We start from the raw sequence: 16,729 nt of genomic DNA, 5'->3' as shown, positions 1-16,729 counted from the left end.
AACGATTCCTGCTGATCAAGAGCAGCAACGATTTCATTATGACATTCGAAGGTGAAAATAAAACCTGAATATCTGAGCATCTGAAGTCGTTAGAGCTGCATCAACACATTCAGTACTTTATCATCACAAGATATTTATTGTGTTAAAACCGTTAACGGGACTTTAGCAGATTCATAGTATTCACATTTGTTTCTGTGGGGAAATATTCTGTTTGAAACCTGTTTAGTCCAAAAAGTGAAATGTTTCAGTGAAACTGAATCAACAGCTTCTCACAATATTTGAAATATCTGTGTCATCTTAGTTTTTTTTATCCTTCATGACGAAGGTTTCAGAATGTGTGTGTGTGTGTGTGTGTGTGTGTGTGTGTGTGTGTGTGTGTGTGTGTGTGTGTGTGTGTGTGTGTGTGTGTGTGTGTGTGGTGCAGCTGTGTTTTAAATCTTGTTCCAGTAGAACCTACCAGACGCAGTGTTTCTGTTTGTGAAGGATGTGAAGTGGACCATCAGCTCCTCGCTGCTGACCACTGGTTCCTGCAGCTCCGTCTGTTTCGATGTTTGATGGTCATGCCTCTTTTCCATGTGTGGATCAGTTTCTGCCTCTTTGTTTTCAAATCAGAGTAAAAAGAAAGAATATGAAGACGTTTCTTGGTTTTTATTCAGTCGCTGAATAAAGTGTGTGAAGATAAAGAAAAGTCTGAAGAAATGAATCTCGTGACGTCTGGTGACTAAAACCTTGATTCATAGCCCCACAGGTCCCCCCAGCATGGGGCCCCAGGTCCCCCCAGCATGGGGCCCCACAGGTCCCTTCAGCATGGGAACCCACAGGTCCCTTCAGCATGGGGCCACACAGGTCCCTTCAGCATGGGGCCCCACAGGTCCCCCAGCATGGGGCCCCACAGGTCCCTTCAGCATAGGAACCCACAGGTCCCTTCAGCATGGGGCCCCACAGGTCCCTTCAGCATAGGAACCCACAGGTCCCCCAGCATGGGGCCCCACAGGTCCCTTCAGCATGGGAACCCACAGGTCCCCCAGCATGGGGCCACACAGGTCCCTTCAGCATAGGAACCCACAGGTCCCTTCAGCATGGGGCCCCACAGGTCCCTTCAGCATAGGAACCCACAGGTCCCCCAGCATGGGGCCCCACAGGTCCCTTCAGCATGGGAACCCACAGGTCCCTTCAGCATGGGGCCACACAGGTCCCCCAGCATGGGGCCCCACAGGTCCCTTCAGCATGGGCCCCACAGGTCCCTTCAGCATGGGAACCCACAGGTCCCCCAGCATGGGAACCCACAGGTCCCCCAGCATGGGAACCCACAGGTCCCCCAGCATGGGCCCCACAGGTCCCTTCAGCATGGGGCCACACAGGTCCCTTCAGCATGGGGCCACACAGGTCCCTTCAGCATGGGGCCCTTGAAACACAGTGAAAACAGAACTTCAACAGACGAAGACGAACTAATGAAGAGATTCTCAAACTGAGTCACGACTGGAAACCTCCGCTCTACACAACTACACAACTACACGCCTACACAACTAAACAACTACACATCTACACATCTTCACAACACACCCGATCATTTCCAGGACAGATCCCCAGACACCGCTTGTTGTGTTTTGATGCCTCCTCTCTGGCAGCACCTGGAACCGGAGCTGCTGAACCACATGAAGAGCGTTAGCGGGAGACGGAGACGGGAAGTTAGTGTCGAAGCCACGTTCCTCAGAGACGTCCTGTGTCACAGCAGAAGAGACGTTCCTCAGAGACGTCCTGCGTCACAGCAGAAGAGACGTTCCTCAGAGACGTCCTGTGTCACAGCAGAAGAGACGTTCCTCAGAGACGTCCTGCGTCACAGCAGAAGAGACGTTCCTCAGAGACGTCCTGCGTCACAGCAGAAGAGACGTTCCTCAGAGACGTCCTGTGTCACAGCAGAAGAGACGTTCCTCAGAGACGTCCTGTGTCACAGCAGAAGAGACGTTTTTAATCCCACAGGACGTTCTAGTGCTAGTTTTGCTCCAGAGTTACATTAACAAAGAATCAAACCAGAATGAAGTCAAGTATAAAATGTAAAATGTCTGAGGAGTAAATGTGAGACGACAGTGAACGATCCTCGATCACAGTATTTAAGCAGAACATTTCACCCCCCCCGCTGCGTCAGTGTTGCTGCAAGTTGCTTCAGCCCCTCCAACTCCCAGCATGCACCTGGGTGGGGGGGTTATAGATATGTCCTCATCACTCTTATCATATGTGATCATATCTGGGGGAGTGATGAAGTCGGAGCCGAGACGCCGAACCCTCCCCCCCCCCCCAGTCTGTGAGAGCTCGCCAGAGTCTGAACACGATGCTCTGAGTCATAATCCATCAGCCTTGTTCTGTGTGGTCGAATGTCGAACAGCACAAGTCTTCTGATTGGTTCACCACACACACACACACACACACACACACACACACACACACACACACACACACACACACACACACACACACACACACACACACACACACACACACACACACACACACACACACACACACTTTTCTATTCTTGTTTCATTTGAGTTATAAATTATTCAAACAGGAATCATTGAATATTCTCCATTGCAGCTCACTCACTCACTTTCAGGTGCAGAGAAGAATTCTTTAAACTTCGTCTGTCCAAAGAAAAGACTAAATGTGGTCTGAGGTCATCTCAGGTCAGGTTGTTGTCAGGAGTAAAAAGTTTGTAAGTGGTTTTAAGAAGCAGGAGGTAATTAAAGGATTCCCCACAAATCCCTCTGGAGACAGACGTCGGCAGAAGAGGGGATTAATTACAAACCAGAGAGGAAGGAGGGAGAACGAGTGATGAGACGAGAGGAGAGAGGGGAGAAGAAAACGATGCAGAAGAGACAACGATAAAAAAGGTGAAGAAGCAGCTGAAGAGGCGAGAGATGGAGGGAGAAGATGAGAGGAGGAGAGGTGGATTTATTTAAGTGGAGGTGAAGAGGGTGAAGGGGTGAGAAGCCAGAGGAGAGGAAGAAGAGAAGTGAGGTCAGGAAACGAGTCAGCGGAGGACAAGAAGATGAGAGCAGGTGAATGAAGAAGAGGAAGGTCAGAGACGAGGTGATGAAGGGTAAGAACATGACTCAATGTCTGTGTTTGACAGATTTTATGGCTTCTCTCCTCTTTTCTCCTCTTTCATCCTCCCTTCACTCGTCTCTCCTCCCACACCATCAGCTGAAGGTGACAGGCGGTTTAGAGTTCTGGATTTAATCCCTCCTCATGTTCATCAAATATTCCGTCAGAGCTTGAAATACGAGTTCTTTACATTTCTACATTTCACTAAACTGCGATGTTCAGTTCCCATGGACTGATGTTACGAGTTGTGGTCAGAGGGGGGCAGTGCTGAGTACGAGTGCGTCCTGAGCTGCGGCGTGACGAGCTTTCGAATGTTTATCAACTGCAGCCAATCGATGCGTCCGTCCAGCAACAAAAACAAAGGGTGGACCTGTCCCAGCATCTCCCAGCATTCATTGCACTTCAGTGACGAAGAGGTTATTGAACAGTAAGTGTTAAGACGTCTGAGTCTTAGGTATCAGGCTTCAACTAGAACAAACAGCAGTAGACATGTTTAAAAACCAGGCGGCATTTAAACTTATCTCACCGTGTCCAACTTAAGCTGTGTTGCTAGGCAACAGCAACGAGGGCAGGACGAGCTGGTGACATCACAGCAATCCTCTGTAGACCAGACCAGGTCCACCCAGTCCACAGGAGGCGTCTTCCTCTGTCCTCTGAAGCTCCTGAATTCAGACACATGGAGGACGGGGTTGTGGGACAGTGGCGAGGGGCGGAGATCGCCACTGATTCAAATACGAAGATGAACATGTGACGTTTGTGATTCCAATCAAACGCGTGAAGAGAACTGATCTCTGTGAGGCCGGATCCACATAAAACATCTGCAGGAAGTGAATGTGGGTCCGTTTTAGAAACATGTCCAAACCAACAGGATTTGTTGTTCTTGTTTAGTGTGTTTTTAGTCAAATATTCATTATGATAATATATTGTATAATGTATATGTGTATTTATAGTGTTTTTAACGATGCTCACACACACTTAGGAGGGGTTAAAAAAAAGCAAATACAAGCACATAACTCAATCAAATACACATTTAACGCAGGAGGTGAGTTTGGAGTTCTGAAGGAGAACAGTTCAGTGAGACCTCGATATCCCTGAATAAAGAATCTGTTACGTCTGCAGCTCAGAACTTTCTCTATCAGCAAAACACTTCATCACAATAACTGTTTGTGTGGCAGCTAATTTCAAACATTTATATTCTTTTATTGTCTCGAGCATCATCCGGACACAGTCTGAGTGTAAAAGGGCCGAGGCTGCACCTCCCATCATTATCAGGGGGACTTGAACCAATTATCCAAAGTGAACAGTTATATTTCCTCACTAATGCGTTGAGCTGACAGAGCGACCACACGACCAGCTACTTTAATTTCACGCACTCTGCTCTCAACAGACACTTTGTACAGAAACTCATGACATTCTCTGACTTCTGGGAAATGAAGGTCAGAACGTGAGGTGGTCTGATACAAATGGACCTGAATGTTGTCAAGTTAATGATGATTAATGAATGATTCAATAAGGCGGAGTTTATATACACATCACTGCTGATTGGACGATACCTCTGACACACGCACAGAACCACAGATTCTGAAGAAACAACTTTACCGATGAGACACTTTTAGTTTTTAGCTCAAAAAGGTTCATTTCTCAATTTCTTTTAAATAAATACACACAATACAATATGTGTGTAACGCTTCCTTGGCCTCAGTCCCTATGAGATCCTGAGCACTGGGTTCTTTAGTTTCCAAACCAGTGGATGTTTTACAACTACTAGCAACCGTTTGTGATATGCACTGTTCACAACTCACGTGGAATTAACCCCCTAACCCTATATGAAAATAAATTATTTATTAAACAATAACTAAATCAAATGAATGAAATCACCTTCTGTTGCATTGGACGTCTCACAGTTTCTTTCCCACACGTAAATACAGGATAAGCTCTTTAAATATAGAATAAATATACAAGTGAAAATGTCAAAGATCTTTAACCTGACAGATTTTAAATGTGTTACTTCAAACACAATGAAACAATAAGCACAGACGCTGTTACACATAGAAAATGAAAAGCAACATGAACCCAGTTCAAACCCAGTTCAAACCCAGTTCCAGGCCTGAATGAGGCTGAGAGCGGAGGGACGTGAACTCAGTCCGTCCTCGTCCTGGAGGCCATGACACTCAGTTCCTCCTCCTTCCTCTGGGGACACGTGACCCACAGCTACAGGCCCACCGGACATGAAGAAGACATCCGGTCACACGGTGCGATACCTGGGGATCCCGAGCTAGCATAGCTTTAGCTGAATGCTAACAAGATGCTACACAGCAGGCTAGTTTCACAGGAGTCAGCTCCACAGTACAAACACTGGACTGTAGCTAACACCCCCGACAGACACTTCACGTCTTACACTGGACTTCCTGTCGCTCGGCGCCACATTAGGAGAAACACGCCCCCTGCTGCTGTGGTCAAACACTTCCTGTTCCTCCATACCTCTCCCTTTAGTCCCGCCCCTCTTGACCAATCAAAACTTTAGTAACGTGATGTCACTCTAAATTGACCAATCAGAGGCAGATAATACACCTGAACTAATCAGGATAGTGAGTCACTCAGACTGTATATAAAGAGGTGCCCCCCCCCCATGTCAGAGATGTTCCTGCAAAACAAGCTTCAGACGTTACACATGATTATATTATTATAATTCCTATCGACACTGTGGGGACTGACGACACGTGGACGACAGATTCAATCCTTCAGGTCACAAAACAAACGTCTTGAAATTGACTGGACGCAGCAGAGGAAACATCTGATTGGTCTCTGGAGGAGTTTCTGAGAAGCCTCTGAAGGTTTGTTATTGACTTCGAGGATCTCGATGGTTTCAGTGAAACAATAGAACAAAAGCAGATATGAAACCAGAGGACATCTTATCATTCGTTTACTCCTGATGCTTCTGTGTCTTCTCCCCGAGGACACAGGGATTATTTGACTGTGTATCTGAGCGTTCAGCTCTGCTGCTTCATTGATCGTCATCTGCACGCCGGCTTTGCTCCATTCTTCACACAGCGTTTAATCTCAGCAGGAAGATTTTCTCACTCGATTCAAACCACAGAGGACGGCGGATTGATCTGTGACTGAGAGTTTCCCTGGATGAGTGAGTCGGCTCCTCTCGTTAAGGCGTCGAACTTCACAAATCAGATTTACACTGAGTGGAAAGTTTATCGTGTGAAGAAATTCATCTTGTGGTGACGTTTGATTCGGACCCGTGGATCACAACATATCAAATATAACCTGAAAAGTCCTTTTAAACAAATATGATGCATAGTTTGATTTGTTTTGACATCGGAGATGAAAACAGAAAGAATGACAGCACCAGGGGGCGATGAACACCCTGCACACATGTTGAATATAGGCCAAGATTAATGATGACATTTTTTACCAAATTTACCAACTTAGTGTTTGTGCCTGTGAACACAAAAACATCCATGAAGTGAAATATGGACACACAATATTTAACAGATTCTCCTGATCTGGACTTTAATGTGACGCTGTGCAGTAAAATGAAATTCAGATCATGTTCTTTGGTTGTGTAACTTTGCTGTGAACTTGATTTGATTATAAACTGTCATCGCTGAAATCCCGGTGGACTCATTACTCGACAACTTTTCTCTGATTTTATATTTCGTGTGCTGATATGTTCAATGTTAAAATGAAAATTGGGAAACAGTCCTCTGTGGAATCAGATTTCTGGAACAAGCTCAGGGATATTTTTAAGTGTTGATTATCACATTTTTATATCAGAACGTCTTCTCGTTTGAAGACGATTCCCCCGGAGAGAGAACTCCTCTTCACACAGCCCGGCTTTCATTATCTGAGGAAGATGAGGAGGAGGAGGGGAGGAGGTGAGGAGGAGGAGGAGGAGGAGGAAGAACTGACTGACATTTGCTTCTATAAAACAACTAATGAACAAAAAGAACAAGAGCTTCACTGAATCCACAAACAAACATGAGTTCACATAGAACAAACTGTTTTAACTTCAACTCAATCGAACCAGACGAGATCAGCGCTGCTCCTCGTCTTCATCAACAAGTGAGTATCTGAGTTTCCTCTGCAGGGACCAGGTCTGAGTTCACTTACAGTTAGTCCATTCAACATCTATGAGGCGTCCAGTATCTTGCCCAAGGACACTTCGGCATGTAGATGGGGAAGGTTGAGGATCGAACTGACAACCTTCTGGTTGGAGCGCTCTACCGTCCATGTCCCATCTGCTAACATGGAGGAGGTGGGTTGATGAGCTGTACTGCTGCCAGCCACCAGGAGGCTTATATATATATATATATATATATATATATATATATGATTATATATAAAACTTTTTACTGTGAGAAGTTTTAATAATCAGTTTGTGATATTAAAATGTTTTTACAGTTATGTTTTATCTTGTGATTTTTGATGACACACAAACACTCGGCATCGAACAGTGTTCAGATAAAACTGCAGAGCCACAACTGAGATTAACTCCAGATTACATTAATCCTGCCATCTTCAGTCTGTGTTTACCCACAATTCATAGCTTCACTGCTCCGCTGGCGTCTTTACAGCAGATCAATAAAACCCTGAGCCTCCAGCAGGGCGGCGCTGCTGACACATTACAGCTTGACCTCATGTTCCTGACGAGAAACAAAGGAAGAAAATAATTTAATAATTAGGGAAAAATGAAAGATAGAAAAATAAAGACGAGAAAATGATGTGGCCGCTCACAGAGAGAGAGAGAGAGAGAGAGGTCGTCATGGCGACTCCATTCAGGGGCTGCTGGGAAACTCTGGATAATTGGCCCTGTAAATAAAAGAGAAACAAAACAATACATAAAATTAAGAGGGAACACACACACACACACACACACACACACACACACACACACTCAGAGTAATGAGGCCCTGGTGTTAAATGTGTCGTATGTTGTGTGTTTGCTTTAATGAAAATGTTCCTGTCGTGTTTGGAGAAAAGCTTCAGGACGAACGAGAGGAGTCCTGATAAGCCTGTGAGGGCTGAGGTTGAAGGAGAATGATCGATGGACTGATGACGGACTCACAGCTCAGATCAGCTGCTCCACACATTCTTCTCTCCTCCTTTCAAGATAAAGAGTTTTTCCCCTGAGGCAGTTTCCGGTAAATGATTAACCTGAGTTCTTCTATAATAGGTTTTTAAATATTTAAAGCAGAATGACTCCGGTGTGGCTCGTGTCACATTAAAATAAATGCAGCTAAATTGAAATTCAAACAGCTGTGAGAAATGAATGTTTGGAACCTCCAGCAGAGACATGGATTCTGATGTAATCTCTTAACTTTCATGAGGATCAACAGGTTTACAAAGACGTTAGTTCGAGTCAGTCACGGTTGCTATGGTTACGCTGGTGGAGTTCTCCAGCCTCTGAATCAGAGACTTGTGTAAACTGGTCTCGTTTTAGTTTGAAAACTCTGGGGTTGTGTTCTAGTCGTTCTCTTCCTGGTTGGTTTGAGTTAAAGTTAAATGTGTTAAATGTGTCTGTAAATAATCTGACGCCCTAAATCCAAGTTTTTTTTAAAAATTCAAATCAATAGGAATAGATTTTATTTAGACTTGACTGACAAAAAGAGCTGAAGATCATGGAGCCAGTCACAAAACAAAATCAGATAAACATGACAGTAATAAGAATAAATCATCTGGAAACCATGAATCTATTTTCAAACGTCATGACAATACATCCGGTAGTTTGAGACATTACTCTGAAGCACGTGTGGACGGACTGACATTAGAATTCATGGAGCCTGTAGCGTAATGAACGTAATAAAACCAGAGGAAGGTGACTTTCATCTTTATTGGCAGCGACATCCATTCATCACGTCTCTGCAGAGAGAGACCAACTCTCCACTGAGGAACGAGTTTGTGACTTTAACCTTCAGGAATCCGTCCTGTGACAGTGAATGTTCTGATGACGGCTCAGTCTCAAGCTGTTCTCAGACCTGCAGCTCAAATCCAGAGACTCGTCTCCAGAGCTTCTCCAGAGTTTCACAGCTGAACAACTCAGCAGCAGGTTTTCTGCACAGAACTCGTTCACAGCATCAGATCCTCCTCCTGGTTCAGGTGAGAGGGGGGGCAGCCGGGTGCAGCAGACAGAGACAGGAAGTGACGTGTTACCTCTGCTGCAGAGGGTCATGTGATCATGTTTACATCACCTGACACCGTCGTCAGCTCTGATCACGTGTTGAGTGACTAGGAACTACAGCTGCTGTTGGATCGGTTTCCTCAGAGGATAAACTCTAAAGAACCAGGACATTACGACCTCCTGCCAAATAAACTGTTCCAAGCGTCACCATGACGTCACGCACTGGTTTGTGAGCTGCTGCTCTGAAGCCTCAGTTTGACATTATTATCAGCGCCATCTTGTTTTTTTCTAAACCCGAAGTAACCGTATTTGGAGAAAGCAGGGGGTGGAGCCTGACTAAGAGCTTGAGGACACGCCCACCCACACCTGTGACCTGCCTCCTATTGGACAGTACTAGCTGTCAATCACACTGTGGTATCCACCCCCGATACATCTGGTGCTTTATGGTCTGTTTGACTCTAAATGATCATTATTCACTAAATGAACATCAGCTGTTTGAAGAAGACTTGAAACTAGAGACTGAGACAGAAACTCCTGAATGTTTCCTGACGTTATAAAGTGAGAAGTAGAGTCACTTTCTATAGACTTCTATAGAAACTACCAGAGGAGTCGCCCCCTGCTGGACTCCAAGATGAACTGATGAGTTTTCAGTGGTCAAACAGTTAAAAAGAGGATGTGGACTGAAACCACAGGGAGTGATTCTAGTTTTACTTCCTGAATGTGGGCTGATTCGTGATCATGAACCATTTTCTAAGTGGAGCAGGAAAAAGTCAGAAAACAAAGTATTATTGCACAGAAAGACAGAACAAACAGTTTAAATGTATAGTTTTTATTTTCCAAAAACACTTCATGTACTTTAAGGAGCTGATGTGAAAGCAGCTGCCACATTTATACGTAGAGTTGATATTCGTGTACGATCTTTAGTGCAGATTGATGGTTTGTGTTTTATACACAACTTCTCTGCCGAGGACGTGAAACTGCATCTTTGATTCATTGGATATAAACCATGAGTTTATGGATGCAATGAAACGACCTCTGCTGCTGACACATTAACGTGAATAAAGAGAAACACAGTCTGTGACGTCCATCAGAGCTCTATCTACATCCTCCTCCAGCTGCTGCTCCGTCACTTCAAACGTCACAAACTGTTCAGTGAAGTGTTCCTGCAGTAAATGTCAGAATCTGCAGCTCGTCCTGATCAGAAGTGGAGACGGGCAGCGAGCAGAACGAGGACAGTTTCAGACGTCCTGTTCACGCTCTGACACTTTGACTGAAAGACCTTCACGTTAACAGACTCACTAACAGACGCGCTGCAGCAGCTCCAGGTTAGAAACACAAAATCACGTCTAATAAATCTGTGATGATCAGCTCTAATAAACACGGACGTCTCCACATCAGATCAGATGAGGTTTTTATTGCTGCTGAAAGAATCATGACTCATCCAGAAACTTGATCTGTCTGCACAGCAGGAGTCAGTTTATTAGGAACAGAGCGGCCACACGTTCGTACGAAGGTTTTCAGAAACCATGTTTGTTTTGATTGTCAGGATGAATGAGAGGAAACAAGCTGGTGTTGAAAACTATAATTTACACGTCATAAATGTGGTGAAATGCTTTTAGAGACATTTCTGCTCCAACAATTAAAGTCCTGTAATTTATTTACCAGTTTTTTCTCAGACTCACTTCTCACTGTCTCTCTAATTATTCATATATGTGCATATTGAAGGTCATTTAGTCTGTAATCAGGGTAAACAACCAATAACCATGAGTCAGTGACACAAGCTACAGATATGAACTGCCGGCTTCAGGCACCAAAACAGAAGCTGCTGGGTTCGAGTCGGGCTCGGCTGGCTCTCTAGCATCTGACTCACCAACTCCCGTCAGGGTGTTTATCAGAATTCACATATTTGATGCTGAGTGACGTCACGTGAGATTCGTCACGACTCATGATGTTGGTACGCTCAGTTTTACAACTTTCAACTGTTCATCAGTTAAAGGTCTGGACCTCAGTTTGTGATCTCTGGAACAGGATTTAATAAAGAAGAAGAGGGCGTCTCCTCTTCCTCCAGAAATGAAGCCAAATGATCTCAGATACAAACGCTGCCATCTTGTGGTGATGACGTCATTAGCAGTCAGAGCCTGTGCAGTCGTGATCGTGGGGTGGAGCCGAGATATCAAGGTCCCACCCACACACCTGTTCAACCAATCAGGAGTCAGTCTCAGTCTCATGAAACACAATGTGTTGCTCTCACTTAGTGTAAAGAGTCGGTTCTGGTTACAACAGAAGAAAATACCAGCTCACAGCAGGAATCAAACCCCTGTCGGCTCTGTCCGCTCCTTTAATTGACTCGTCTGGTAAAGGACAGGCCATGAAAGCTGGTTAGCTTCGTCCCAATCGTCGCGGAGTCGTTTAATCGATGTGACCGTTTAAAGGTCGTCTGACGTTTTACTCCGAGCTTCTCTGCGAACACCTCACAACGCAGACAGCTGACGTCCAGCATGAGTCAGCCCAGCGGGACACAAACGTCCAGCAGCTTCTCCACTAATACGACGCTGAACAAGTTTTAAAATGCTAATCGCACTCATTGCATCATTGTCGGCCGCAGTCGGCAGCTGCTTCTAGAGAAACAGGAGAAACATCTGTAAACAGCAGGAAGCCACATGCTGCCGGTGTTCAGTGTGCTCAGGAGCTTTTAACACAGCGACACGTCTTTACAGATACAATAATATGTTTTAAAAAAGGATCGGGTGTGTCGGACAGATGAATCTTTTAAAATGTGCACTTTAAACATTTTTAAACAGTTTGAATTGAGTACAAATTCAAACCATTTTAAATGAACCCCCGGGCTCTTGTGAGTCCCTCAGGAGAAGGTGGAGACCAAACATGGAGGAAAAAGAGGAAACACTGAACCTCGCTGTCAGACGTGGTTTTAAAAAGTTCATAAACGGATCGATGAAGAAAGATACAAATTTTAATTAAATCGTGAGGGAGCAACATTCAGCCGTTCTCTCCTCCTTCTTTTTCTGTTCCCTGAAATAAAAACTCAAATTACCTTCATGATGTCACGGATGCTCAGGTCGCCACGGTGATGAGCTGAAAGAGCTGCTGGAGGCTCCAGATGATACAATTACATCTGTAACAGACCATAATATCATTACATGGAAACACAATGAGAAGGGACATTAAAGACTGAACTCGTCAGGATTTCATCTTTTTCCAAAAGAAATAAAATTTATTCGATGGAGGAAACATAAAAATCCTTTTGTTAACCTGATGTTTTATAATGTAAAACGTTTTATTGTGTAACGACTTCACATGTGTACACACTCTGACTCACACACACACATGTACACACTCTGACTCACACCTACATGTACACACTGACTCACACACACATGACTCACACACACACACACACACACACACACATATGTACACACTCTGACTCACACACACATGTACACACTTTGACTCACACACACACATGTACACACTCTGACTCACAGACACATGTACACACTCTGACTCACACACACACACACACGTACACACACACGTACACACACTGACTCACACACACATATGTACACACTCTGACTCACACACACACGCACACACATATGTACACACTCTGACTCACACACACATGTACACACACTGACTCACACACACATATGTACACACTCTGACTCACACACACACGTACACACACTGACTCACACACACACACACACACATATGTACACACTCTGACTCACACACACACATGTACACACTCTGACTCACAGACACATGTACACACTCTGACTCACACACACACACATGTACACACTCTGACTCACACACACACACACACATGTAAACACTGACTCACACATACATGTACACACTGACTCACACACACATGTACACACTGACTCACACACACATGTACACACTCTGACTCACACACACATGTACACACTCTGACTCACACACACACACGTACACACTCTGACTCACACACACACATGTACACACTCTGACTCACACACACACATATGTACACACTCTGACTCACACACACACATGTACACACTCTGACTCACAGACACATGTACACACTCTGACTCACACACACACATGTACACACTCTGACTCACACACACACACACACATGTAAACACTGACTCACACATACATGTACACACTGACTCACACACACATGTACACACTGACTCAAACACACACACACACACATGTACACACTGACTCACACACACATATGTACACACTGACTCACACACACACACACACACATGTACACACTCTGACTCACACACACACATGTACACACTCTGACTCACACACACACACATGTACACACTCTGACTCACACACACGTGTACACACTCTGACTCACACACACACACATGTACACACTCTGACTCACACACACACGTGTACACACTCTGACTCACACACACACATGTACACACTCTGACTCACACACACACATGCACACACTCTGACTCACACACACACATGTACACACTCTGACTCACACACACACACACACGTACACACTCTGACTCACACACACATGTACACACTCTGACTCACACACACACATGTACACACTCTGACTCACACACACGTGTACACACTCTGACTCACACACACACACACACACATGTACACACTCTGACTCACACACACACATGTACACACTCTGACTCACACTCTCACATTCAGGTGCGACTCAGTCACAGGAATAAAATACCTGAAAGTGACCAAAGGAATCGAACCTCAGGAGAGAAAACACGACTCGTTCACGGTGAAAAATACGTTTATCGTGTTTGTGTGTGTGTGTGTGGGGGGGGGGGTTAGCTTAGCTTAGCATAAAAGATGTGAGACGCGGAGCTTCCTGTTCGTAATCTGCATTCGTTGTTTTCACATTTGTGAAAAAATTACAAATACAAATCGAAAAAACAGCAGCTCCAGAAATCCCGGAGGCGAAGTGAAGCCAATAATCGATCACAGGACAATCGTCAGACCCAAGTTCACAACTTTTCAAAATAAAAGCTCTGTAATTCTGAGCATTATGAAGCATTGCAGAAAGAAAACAAACGTTGTGCTTTTACTTTGAAGACACATTGCAAACAGGAACTGATTCTATGGATGTTGTTGCCATGACGCAGATCAGCTGCTGTGAGTGAGAATATGGTGAAATAAAATAATCACATTATAAAACTGATCTGCTGGATATTGACTCAGTTACTGTAGTTTGTCTGAGGACCTAGAAGAAGACATGTGAATCAGAACATTGTTCACATTTCAGTATCTTATTCAGATTATTGTCTTAATCTGCTTGATATCAGAATCCTGTCTCCATGGAGACGGAGTCGTGAGTCCCCCGGGTTCTTTGACGTGGATCAGAGCCGACGTCAGGTTTGTCCTTTTGTCTCGTTGTGTCACACCTGCAGCTCTGATGGGCCGCGGCCGACCACGACATGATGGCGCCCCCGCAAAAAAAAACCCTGTGGCCAAAATGTCAGAGTGATGACACGAGTCTCTGTGAAACCGAGTCTGGACCTGATCCCGCTCTCACATCACAAACACAACCACCTCATGTTCGCTTTGCATCAACTGTCGCTGCTGCACATCAACGCAGGACAAGTTGTCATGGTGACACCTGCAGCTTCTTACACAAAGCAGCTTCTACCCAGAATCCTTCAGTTCAAAGTGTGTGTCTGCAGCCCTGATCCCAGCTCTGCTTTAAACAGGATATAAATAAACAGGCAGACGCTGAATCACTTCATTCAGCTTAATGTCAAACATGTGTTCAGAGGCAAACTAATGTGTTTCAGCCTGACACTTTGTTAAATCACCTGTTTTAACCAAGTTTACCCAGCATGCATTTCAGGACTGAGGCAGAGACGCCCTGTGAAAACTCCTCTCTCCACTTCCAGCTAAACGCTCGTCCCCTCCTTCCTCATCACAGAGCTTCTACTGAGCTGAGAAGCTTCAGCTCCACACGACGGAGTGAGATGAACTCTCTGGGACGGGTTCTTCAGACGTCTGGGAAGGAAACGACCTCATGTCCGAATCACTCTGAACTCTTCTGCTCATCATGGACACACAGTTCGAACAGTTCGTATTAAATCTCGTCTCGTTTGCTGATTAACAAACAACCATCATCGTCTTTTACACTCAGATCAACCTGAATGTTGCACAAATCATATGAAATATTCATAAAGCTGCATGAACGAGTTTCCTCAGAGACGATGATGATCCAAGAGGCTTCGGGTTCAGTCGTGTGCAGGAGCCAAAGAATCCAGGAGGGAAAACAAGTAAAAGGTCAACACGGAGGAGGGCGAGCGCAGAACTGAGCTTAATGTCACCTAACAGGCGCCCCAGGGGATTCTGGGAGTGTGAGTTCTGTTGAATCTGTGAACACAGGAGGGGGGGATATATTCTGATACAATCTGTAGCTCCTGCTGTTTATCTGATATCATCCAAAGAAGATTATGTTTAGCATCTTCCTGCAAATCAAGCAGGAACATTTAAAAAACAGACAGGTAGAGTTCAGAGCCTGCAGGGGTCCTGACGTGTTACATAAGGACATGACCTCACTGTGACCTTTGACCACACAATCGAATCAGTTCATCCTTAAGTCAGATTGAAGGTTTACTCTTGAGATATCTGGAGGTCCATTCGTTTCCCGATGGTCAGGTCGGGTTCACTGTTACTTACGCTGCACACGTCTGTGAATCAGGTTCAGTTCGGGTTCAGACACGATGAAAAAAGAACAGAACCCCTGCTGGGCTCATGTCGGGCTTCGTTAGGTTTCTCTCAAACTGCAGACAACCTGAAAACAGGGGAGTAAAAAGAAAAGAAATTCAATAGATATAATGATGATAAAACATGTGGAGTTTGATAAGTGTTTCTCTGATGTGATGTTTTAAATCCAGCAGAGCTCAAGGTTCATGAAACAAACTGAATCTGACGGAGGCAGTGAAGGCAGCACGACCTCAGGGGTGTTCTGTGTTTGTTTCACTTCATCATCGATAAATTACAATCAGAACATATTCATCCTGTGTTTATTACGACCGGAGGTTTGCAGGGTTTCACATTTAAAGACCAACGAGCTGCAGGAACTTTAATGAAAAGTTCTGAGATCAGAAAACTTCACATCAGCACAGAAAGAGGAAAGAAATGAAATGATTGAAGGAAACTGCAGATCTTGTGTTTGTCTGGAAACAAAGACACAGCAGCTCTGACACGTTTCATTTCAAACAACAACCTCATCAGGAAATAAAACCTCTGACCCAACAAACACCTGAGCTGCTCAACACAGGACATCAGCCGCCATCTGCCAGAGGAGCCGGACGCCAGATCAAACAGACAGAGCGCCGCAGGTTATTACTCTTCAATCTGCGGAGTCAGAGGAACGGACACGACGCCATTACAGCTGGAATGTGTCTCATTCTGCAGAGACGGACGAGAGAGGACGAG

Source organism: Hippoglossus hippoglossus, chromosome 21 (genome assembly GCF_009819705.1).
Source record: "Hippoglossus hippoglossus isolate fHipHip1 chromosome 21, fHipHip1.pri, whole genome shotgun sequence".
Lineage (NCBI taxonomy): Eukaryota > Metazoa > Chordata > Actinopteri > Pleuronectiformes > Pleuronectidae > Hippoglossus > Hippoglossus hippoglossus.
Note: the sequence above shows the minus strand (reverse complement) of the source record.